The sequence below is a fragment of the Zea mays genome, chromosome 7 (assembly GCF_902167145.1).
Source record: "Zea mays cultivar B73 chromosome 7, Zm-B73-REFERENCE-NAM-5.0, whole genome shotgun sequence".
NCBI lineage: Eukaryota > Viridiplantae > Streptophyta > Magnoliopsida > Poales > Poaceae > Zea > Zea mays.
The window spans coordinates 156,339,808-156,348,995 of NC_050102.1; positions in this window are offsets into that span (position 1 = coordinate 156,339,808).

A 9,188-nucleotide genomic window follows, 5' to 3' on the forward strand; every position below is an offset into this window, starting at 1 on the left:
CTCGCCTCTCTAAGTCGAGAGGAGTATAACAAGGTGCAAGGACTAAAGAGCGCCAAGGAGATTTGGGATGTACTCAAGACCGCACACGAAGGAGATGAGGTGACCAAAATCACCAAGCGGAAGACGATCGAGGGGGAGCTCGGTCGGTTCCGACTCAACCAAGGCGAGGACCCTCAAGCCATGTACAACCGCTTGAAGACCTTGGTAAACCAAGTGCGCAACCTCGGGAGCACCAAATGGGATGACCATGAAATGGTCAAGGTTATTCTAAGATCCCTCGTTTTTCTTAATCCTACGCAAGTTCAATTAATTCGAGGTAATCCTAGATATACACAAATATCTCTCGAGGAAGTAATAGGAAACTTTGTGAGCTTTGAGTTTATGATCAAAGGCTCAAAGAAAATCATCGAGCTAGATGGCCCCTCCACGCCCGAAGCACAACCAGTCGCATTCAAGGCGACAGAGGAGAAGAAAGAGGAGTCTACATCAAGTAGACAACCCATCGACGCCTCTAAGCTCGACAATGAGGAGATGGCGCTCATCATCAAGAGCTTCCGCCAATTCCTCAAGCAAAGGAGGGGGAAGGATTACAAGCCCCGCTCCAAGAAAATGTGCTACAAACGTGGTAAGCCCGGTCATTTTATTGCAAAATGTCCACTATCTAGTGACAGTGACAGGGGCGACGACAAGAAGGGCAAGAGGAGAGAAAGGAAGAGGTACCACAAGAAGAGGGGCGGCGATGCCCATGTGTGCCGCGAGTGGGACTCCGACGAGAGCTCCTCCGACTCCTCCGACGAGGACGCCGCCAACATCGCCGTTACCAAGGGACTCCTCTTCCCCAACGTCGGCCACAAGTGCCTCATGGCAAAGGATGACAAAAAGAAGAAGGTGAAATCTAAATCCTCTAAATATGCATCCTCTAGTGATGAAGATAATGCTAGTGATGAGGAGGATAACTTGCGCACCCTTTTTGCCAACCAAAACATGCAACAAAAAGAAAAATTAAATGAATTAATTAGTGCTATTCATGAGAAGGATGAACTCTTGGACACCCAAGAGGACTTCCTAATTAAGGAAAATAAGAAGCATGTTAAGGTTAAAAATGCTTACGCTCTAGAAGTAGAAAAATGTGAAAAACTATCTAGTGAGCTAAGCACTTGCCATGACACTATTGCCAACCTTAAAAATGAAAGTGCTAAATTAATTGCTAAGGTTGGTTCTAATATTTGTGATATTTCAATTCCCAATCTTAGAGATGATAATGTTAACTTGCTTGCTAAGATTGAAGAATTGAATGTCTCTTTTGCTAGCCTTAACATTGAAAATGAAAATTTAATTGCCAAGGCTAGGGAATTAGATATTTGCAATGCTTCCATGTCCGATCTTAGAGATAACAATGATATTTTACGTGCTAAGATTGTTGAACTTAATTCTTGCAAACCCTCTGCATCTACCTTTGAGCATGTTACTATTTGCACTATATGTAAAGACATTAATGTTGATGCTAGTCATGATCACCTAGCTTTAATTAAGAATCAAAATGATCACATAGCTCAACTTAATGCTAAAATCAATGAGCATGACTTAGAAAATGAAAAATTCAAATTTGCTAGAAGCATGCTCTATAGTGGGATACACTCTGGCATCAAGGATGGCATTGGCTTCCAAAAGAGGGACAATGTCAAACTTAATGCTCCTCCTAAAAGATTGTCTAACTTTGTTAAGGGCAAGGCTCCCATGCCTCAGGATAACAAGGGTTACATTTTATACCCTGTCGGTTATCCCGAGAGCAAAACTAGGATAATTCATTCTAGGAAATCTCACTCTGGCCCTTATCATGCTTTTATGTATAAGGGTGAGACATCTAGCTCTAGGCAATCAACCCGTGCTAAATTGCCTAAAAACAAAACTCCAATTGCACCAAATGATTCTAAAATTTCATTTAAAACTTTTGATGCATCCTATGTTTTAACTAACAAATCCGGCAAGATAGTTGCCAAATATGCTGGGGGCAAACACAAGGGGTCAAAGACTTGTGTTTGGGTACCCAAAGTTCTTGTATCTAATGTCAAAGGACCCAAAACCATTTGGGTACCTAAAATCAAGAACTAAACTTGTTTTGTAGGTTTATGCATCTGGGGGCTCAAGTTGGATCATCGATAGCGGGTGCACAAACCACATGACCGGGGAGAAGAAGATGTTCTCCTCCTACGAGAAAAACCAAGATCCCCAACGAGCTATCACATTCGGGGATGGGAATCAAGGTTTGGTCAAAGGATTGGGTAAAATTGCTATATCACCTAATCATTCCATTTCCAATGTTTTTCTTGTAGATTCTTTAGATTACAACTTGCTTTCAGTTTCGCAATTGTGTAAAATGGGTTACAACTGTCTTTTTACGGATACAGGTGTTACTCTCTTTAGAAGAAGTGACGATTCAATAACATTTAAGGGAGTGTTAGAGGGTCAGCTATACTTAGTAGATTTTGATAGAGCTGAACTCGACACTTGCTTAATTGCTAAGACTAACATGGGCTGGCTCTGGCATCGCCGACTAGCACATGTTGGAATGAAGAATCTTCACAAGCTTCTAAACGAAGAACACATTTTGGGACTAACAGATGTTCATTTTGAGAAAGACAGGATTTGTAGCGCATGTCAGGCAGGGAAGCAAGTTGGTGTTCATCATCCACACAAGAACATCATGACAACTGACAGGCCACTCGAGCTCCTACATATGGACCTATTCTGCCCAATTGCTTACATAAGCATCGGCAGGAGTAAGTATTGTCTAGTTTTTGTGGATGACTATTCTCGCTTCACTTGGGTGTTCTTTTTGCAGGAAAAATCTCATACCCAAGAAACCTTAAAGGGATTCTTGAGATGGGCTCAAAACGAGTTCGGCTTAAGGATCAAGAAGATTAGAAGCGACAACGGGACGGAGTTCAAGAACTCTCAAATTGAAGGCTTCCTTGAGGAGGAGGGCATCAAGCATGAGTTCTCTTCTCCCTACACCCCACAACAAAATGGTGTAGTGGAGAGGAAGAATCGAACTCTATTGGACATGGCAAGGACCATGCTTGATGAGTACAAGACTTCGGATCAGTTTTGGGCCGAGGCGGTCAACACCGCTTGCTACGCCATCAACCGGTTATATCTGCACCAAATCCTCAAGAAGACATCATATGAACTCCTAACCGGTAAAAAGCCCAATGTTTCATATTTTACAGTCTTTGGTAGCAAATATTTTATCCTTGTTAAAAGAAGTAGAAAATCTAAATTTGCTCCTAAGGCTGTAGAAGGCTTTTTACTAGGATATGACTCAAACACAAGGGCATATAGAGTCTTTAACAAGTCCTCCGGACTAGTTGAAGTTTCTTGTGACATTGTGTTTGATGAGACTAACGGCTCTCAAGTAGAGCAAGTTGGTCTTGATGAGATAGGTGATGAAGAGGCTCCGTGTGTCGCACTAAGGAACATGTCCATTGGGGATGTGTGTCCTAAGGAATCCGAAGAGCCACCACATGCACAAGATCAACCGTCTTCCTCCACACAAGCATCTCCACCAACTCAAGATGAGGATCAGGCTCAAAATGATGAAGTAGAAAATCAAGAAGTTGAGCCACCTCAAGAGGAGAGCAATGATCAAGGGGGAGATGCCCATGATCAAGATGAGGAAGAAGAACAAGCTACAAGACCGCCACACCCAAGGGTCCACCAAGCAATCCAACGAGATCACCCCGTGAACACCATCCTCGGCGATATTCAAAAGGGGGTAACTACTCGATCTCGTGTTGCTCATTTTTGTGAACATTACTCTTTTGTTTCCTCTATTGAGCCACACAGGGTAGAGGAAGCACTTCAAGATTCGGATTGGGTGGTGGCGATGCAAGAGGAGCTCAACAATTTCACTAGGAATGAGGTATGGCATTTAGTTCCACGTCCTAATCAAAATGTTGTAGGAACCAAGTGGGTCTTCCGCAACAAGCAAGATGAGCATGGTGTGGTGACAAGGAACAAAGCCCGACTTGTAGCCAAGGGGTATTCACAAGTCGAAGGTTTGGATTTCGGTGAAACCTATGCACCCGTAGCTAGGCTTGAATCAATTCGCATTTTACTTGCCTATGCTACTTATCATGGCTTCAAGCTTTATCAAATGGACGTGAAAAGTGCCTTCCTCAACGGACCAATCAAGGAAGAGGTCTATGTTGAGCAACCTCTCGACTTTGAAGATAGTGAGTACCCTAACCATGTATATAAACTCTCTAAGGCGCTTTATGGGCTCAAGCAAGCCCCAAGAGCATGGTATGAATGCCTAAGAGATTTTCTTATCACTAATGGATTCAAAGTCGGAAAGGCGTATCCTACTCTATTCACTAAAACTCTTGACAATGATTTGTTTGTATGCCAAATTTATGTTGATGATATTATTTGGGTCTACTAACGAATCTACATGTGAAGAATTTAGTAGGATCATGACACAAAAATTCGAGATGTCGATGATGGGGGAGTTGAAGTACTTCTTGGGATTTCAAGTGAAGCAACTCCAAGAGGGCACCTTCATTAGCCAAACAAAGTATATTCAAGACATTCTAAACAAGTTTGGGATGAAGGATGCCAAACCCATCAAGACACCCATGGGAACCAATGGGCATCTCGACCTCGACACGGGAGGTAAATCCGTAGATCAAAAGGTATACCAATCGATGATAGGCTCTTTACTCTATCTATGTGCATCTCGACCGGATATTATGCTTTCTGTATGCATGTGTGCAAGATTCCAAGTCGGCCCTAAGGAAGCTCACCTTACGGCCGTAAAACGAATCTTGAGATATTTAGTTTATACTCCTAAGTTTGGGCTTTGGTACCCTCGGGGATCCACATTTGATTTAATTGGTTATTCGGATGCCGATTGGGCGGGATGTAAAATTAATAGAAAGAGCACATCAGGGACTTGCCAGTTCTTGAGAAGATCCCTGGTGTCTTGGGCTTCCAAGAAGCAAAATTCCGTCGCTCTTTCTACCGATGAAGCCGAGTATATTGCCGCAGGACATTGTTGCGGGCAATTGCTTTGGATGAGGCAAATCCTTAGGGACTATGGTTACAAATTAACCAAAGTTCCTCTTCTATGTGATAATGAGAGTGCAATCCGCATGGCGGATAATCCCGTTGAGCATAGCCGCACTAAACACATAGCCATTCGGTATCATTTCTTAAGGGATCACCAACAAAAGGGAGATATCGAGATTGCATACATTAACACTAAGGAACAATTAGCCGATATCTTTACCAAGCCACTAGATGAGCAAACTTTTAACAAACTTAGGCATGAGCTAAATATTCTTGATTCTATGAATTTCTTTTGATGTTTTGCACACATAGCTCATGAATATACCTTTGATCATATCTCTTTTATATACTATGACTAATGTGTTTTCAAGTGAATTTCAAACCAAGTCATAGGTGTATTGAAAGGGAATTAGAGTCTTCGGCGAAGACAAAGGCTTCCACTCCACTCCATCAACTCATCCTTCGCCGTCGCTCCAAGCAACTCTCCGTCTTTGGTATAATCTTCACTCATATTTTGTTTGCCAAAGGGGAGAAAGTAGTTTATAAGGGCTTATATCTCACTCAAGTATCTGTTTTTGGCGATTCATGCCAAAGGGGGAGAAAGTATTAGCCCAAAGCAAAAGAACCGCACCACCACCTAGTCTTAAATAACAATTTTCAAATTGGTATCTTATTGTGTTCAAAAGGGGGAGAAAGTAGTATTTTCAAAATTGGTATATTAAACCCTCTTGAACACTAAGAGGAGGATTTTATTGAGGGAGAGTTTTGTTTAGTCAAAGGAAAAGCATTTGAAACAGGGGGAAAAAATTTCAAATCTTCAAAATGCTTCTCAAAATCTTATTCATTTACCCTTGACTATTTGCAAAAGGACTTTGAAAAGAATTTACAAAAGAATTTGCGAAAACAAAACATGTGGTGCAAACGTGGTCCAAAATGTTAAATATAAAAGAAACAATCCATGCATATTCTAAGAAAATATTTATTAGCTCAATTCTAAGTAACCTTTGCACTTACATTATGCAAACTAGTTCAATTATGCACTTCTATATTTGCTTTGGTTTGTGTTGGCATCAATCACCAAAAAGGGGGAGATTGAAAGGGAATTAGGCTTACACCTTTTTCCTAATTAATTTTGGTGGTTGAATTGCCCAACACAAATAATTGGACTAACTAGTTTGCTCTAGTCTATAAGTTCTATAGGTGCCAAAGGTTCACAATAAGCCAATAAAAAGACCAAGAAAGGGGTCAAACAAAGAGAGCAAAAGACAACCCAAAGACACCCTGGTCTGCACCACCGGACAGTGTCCGGAGCACCACCGGACAGTGTCCAGTGCACCACCGGACAGTGTCCGGTGCACCAGGGCACTCGACGCTGAACTCGCTACCTTCGGGAAAATCAGTGGGCGCTCCGCTATAATTCACCGGATTGTCCGGTAAAGCACCGGACAGTGTCCGGTGTGCCAGCGGAGCAATGACTACTTCGCGCGCAACGGTCGTCTGCAACCGCATTCAATGCGCTACAGTGCGCGCAGAAGTCAGAGCACGCGCGGGTGGCGCACTGGACAGTCTACATGACCTGTCCGGTGCACCACCGGACAGCCCAGAGGCCCCACAAATCAGAGCTGCAACAGTCGAACCCCAACGGTCTGCTGACGTGGCTGGCGCACCGGACAGTGTCCGGTGGCGCACCGGACTGTCTGGTGTGCCATGCGACTGCAGCCTTCCAACAGCCATTTTTGGTGGTTGGGGCTATAAATACCCCAACCACCCCACATTCAATGGAATCCAAGTTTCTACACTTCTACACCTTACAAGAGCTATAGCATTCAATACAAGACACACCAAAGAGATCAAATCCTCTCCCAACTCCACACAAAGCTTTAGTGATTAGAGAGAGATCTGTCGTGTTCATTTGGGCTCTTGCGCTTGGATTGCTTCTTTTCTTTCTCATTCTTCTTGCGATCATACTCAATTGTAAGCGAGGCAAGAGACACCAATTGTGTGGTGGTCCTTGCGGGAACTTCATGTTCCGATTGATTAAGAAGAGAAGCTCACTCGGTCTAAGTGACCGTTTGAGAGAGGGAAAGGGTTGAAAGAGACCCGGTCTTTGTGACCACCTCAACGCGGAGTAGGTTTGCAAGAACTGAACCTCGGTAAAACAAATCATCGTGTCTCGCTCTTTATTTGCTCACGATTTGTTTTACACCCTCTCTCGGGCTCGTTTATATTTCTAACGCTAACCCAGCTTGTAGTTGTGCTTAAGATTATAAATTTCAGATTCGCCCTATTCACCCCCCTCTAGGCGACTTTCAGCTGGCCATGCCCACCCGCGCCAAAGCCGAGGCAGTCTGCGCCCGTCCGCGGCGGGGCCGATCGTGTCCATCGGCGCAGGAGCCATCGGTGTCGTCCCCCACCCCTTCCCCGGCCGGCGTGGCGACAACCACCTCAGGTTGGTCTGAGGGCCCTTAGACCTTCTCACTTGAGGAGGGAGTTGAGGCCACCCCATTCGGGCGGTGGCCAATGAAGATGAGGCGTCCACACGAAGCGTCGACGATGTGAGGAGGTTGCCCGTGACGTGCAACAATGGTCCTGGAGACAACCGACTTTGGTGGGGTTGAGGAACGATGATGGACTGCCGCTGCAGTGGGTCGAGGAGGCGGTGGTGCCGCCAACTCTACTTCCATCGGCACTGTTGCCGACGATTCTGTATCTCCCATCGGCATCGACGGTGATGGGAGCACGATGGGAAGGCCACATTCAACAACTAGCAGTGGTACCACCGCTGTCCAACCGTGAATCACACAAAAATGCATGTTGTGCACTTGAACATGGCGTGCTGGTATGACGTTCGCCGGTGGGAGCACCGCTTGTTACCCAGCGATGTATGCCTCCAACAACGCATCATCGATGACATGGAGAACTTCACGCATATTGTGGATGCAAAGAGAAACAATTTGCTCCATACCATTTTTTAGATAATGGAAATATCATCTGACCTTGGCCTCAAATGAGGTTACGGCCAATTATTACATCTAGCGTCAGCATAGTGCCAAGACCCCTCCTATGACTATACCAAAGAACACCAACTATGGAGCCAAAGCTACTACAAAGATAAACGCAACGAAGACCCCCATCCAAAGTTGCTGAAGAACTGTAGTAGCACCCTTTCCACATTACGACATGAAGACTTAATTAACGCTTGATCCTCCCTTCTAGGTTGAAGCTGTGACCAGAAGGGATACCAATATGTTGCCCTGAAAGTTACCTGCACACATGATTTAGGAGATGATTTATTGAAAACCACATCATTCCTACTTAACCAAATAGCCCAACAGATTGTCGATGCAATGTTTAATAGTAAGTTGCGTGATCTGGGCAGCAACCCACTCGCCCAAACCCCAAACAAAATCATTAGCATCCCGAGGAGATCTCAACCCCGTACTTATCTGTAGCAACCACCAAATGAATGACGCATACAAACAACCGAAAAACAAGTGCTTTATTGTCTCCGGTCTGCTACAAAAGCAACATATCTTATTACCATTCCAATGCCTCCTAGCCAAGTTATCCTTTGTTAAAGTTACACCTCTTTTGAGGTACCACATAAAAAAATTAATTTTCAAAGGAAGTTTAAGTTTCCAAAGGTCCTTACTATGCACCCCCACCCCATTGTTTAGAGATGCCAGATACAAGGACTGAACATTGAACATCCCATTGGAGGTCAAGTTCCATCCGAACGAATTCCTATTTGAATTCAAATTAGTATGTGATACCAGTGATACCAGATGAAACCATTGGACCCTCAGCTGTTGAGCCAAACCCCTACGAAAGGATATATTTAAGGGTGCGGTGGAGAACACATAGGCAACGGTTGTGTTCTTCCTCCTTGCTAGGTTATACAGATATGGGAAACAGAGTTTTAATGCTCCCAACCCAAGCCAATCATCCTTCTAGAAACACACCTGGGACCCATCATGAACCTCAAAGGTTCGTTTACTAAATGTATCATTAACTTTCATAAGGCCACTCCAGAAGTGTGAATATGTGGTCCTACGCTGAGCCTGGGATAAGGTTCGATTGGCTAGATATTTACGTATCAATAAGGATTGCCACATTCC